Below are 2,133 nucleotides of genomic sequence, written 5' to 3' on the forward strand. Positions count from 1 at the left end.
CAGCTTAAAGGTCCAGTGTGTAACATTTAGGAAGATCTACTGTCATATTCATAGGTATGTTTTCATTAGTGTATAATCAGCTTAAACTAATAATTATGTTTTCATTACCTTAGAATGAGCCATTTTATCTACAGATCGTGTGAATTGCCATGTTGAACCACCGTGTTACTACAGTAACCCAGAACAGAGAAACCAAACACTGGCTGTAGATAGAGCCTTTTGCATTTTGCAGCCACCTTAGTTTCTCCTACACACTTCACAGCCTGTTCTTACTCCTAGATTGAGTCCTGCTAGATGCCACTAAATCCTACACACAAGGCCTTTAAGATGTCTGTGTTGTATAGACTCTCTGTAACACTCTCCTGTTAAAGTGATAAGTAAGTCTTACATTAAAACGTATTAAACTAGAGGCCTAGAGGTGTGAGCCATTACAAGATTAAACCTGTTTTCCTCATGTTAATAAGAGTTGACTTTGTATCAGGCGCTTCAGTTATCCCTGCTGCCACCAGATGGCAGTGTTGAACTAAAACTGGTGCCTTCTACTATTAACACAGTGACTACACAACACACAAACCAGCAATGGATACAATAAAACTGTTTCAATTATAGCAACAATCAGTTGAATCAATTACGGTAGTATCAGTATGTGGGCATTTATGTTGAACTAAAAGCTATAAAGACTAAACACACATTTAATTTTGGTGTCCAATTAACTATGTGTTCGCATATTAATGCTAATATGGTTCTATTCATAGGATAAAGTGGGAGGTTATGCAGGTTTTAACACACAATATTGTGAAAAAGTTAAAATAATCATAGCACATAATACACTTGAACCTGAACATATGCCCCGCCCTCTGCTATCTGATATCATCTGCTGTATGATTCTGATATGACTTTCTAATTCAAGTACTTTAAACTGTATTTCTGGTTCCAAAAAGCTTCAAAGTTAATTAAATTAAAATTGTCTTGTATATCTTGTTAATGTAGTACAACCCATAACCTGCCTAAAGGGTGCCCATATATTTTAAATAGTAAGTCAGACTAAAAAATTTGATTTAAACTAATTCAAACAAATGCTTGAAAGCTGAATTTTATTTTGCTGACTATATACACCATTTACCTTCTGTCCTAATGTTTTAGGAAATGAATCAGCCTCCTATCCGTTTTTTTGGAGCAGCTCCAGATTTGATGTATGTTCACACGCACACGTACACGTGTACAGTCTCAATCAATGATTCATGTTTGGCCTGTGTTTGACTCTCCTGCAAACCCCAAAATTTAATTATTAAATGCTTGCGCTGTCTGGAAAGAGGCAGAACTCTACCAACAGGAGACTGTGGTGCAGGCATAATGTAAAGCGTACTGTGCTTTTGATGTCATCACACAATGGAGGCACTCAGGCCAACAACTAACTCAGTTTGTAGGGAAAAAAAAAAAGATTCATGATGAAGACGCTACTGCACTGACTGCTTTTTAATGAATCCAAATATTTGTAAAGAGTGAACCGAACAGAATGAAACATCATTTAGCTTTGGTCCTGCCACCGTCTCACACAACAATTGATGTTCTCATGCACCCAAACTATTTGTCACCACAGTGAAGTGGTTTCTGAAGTGGCTAGCAGGTTGTTCAGCCCTCTTTACCTTTAGGGCATCAGAACAAAGCCTGCATTCACATTCAAAGCCCTGTCGTGCATCTGTGACAGCACAAACGGTAATGGTTTGCATTAGCTTGTAACGTAGCAATAAGTGAAAAAACAAGAGTGTCTGCTTTGGGCCTGTAATTACTGTTTCTGTCTGCTTCTGAGGACAACGCCAAATTATCCACCACAGACAAGGAAATCCCCAAACTCCAGTAGAAAAGAGTCTAAAACCTGAAACGTTTCCAGGGAGACCTCTAATAACAGCCTTTAAGTACATTCCGTGCTAACAAAAACGTGTGAAGTTATTAAAAAACTTACCCCAGTAATTCTGATTTCTAATGTTGAATTATTCCATATTTGATAAATTATGCTCAACAAAGCAAATCTGACTAAATATAAGAATAACCTTTACAGTTACTGAAATACAGATGTGGTTTGACATTTAAGATGCTTCAGTTTCCTTCTTACATGGCATCGCAGCCCCAGTA

This window comes from Morone saxatilis, unplaced genomic scaffold (assembly GCF_004916995.1).
Source record: "Morone saxatilis isolate NCDOM2014 unplaced genomic scaffold, NCSU_SB_2.0 Contig11, whole genome shotgun sequence".
Lineage (NCBI taxonomy): Eukaryota > Metazoa > Chordata > Actinopteri > Moronidae > Morone > Morone saxatilis.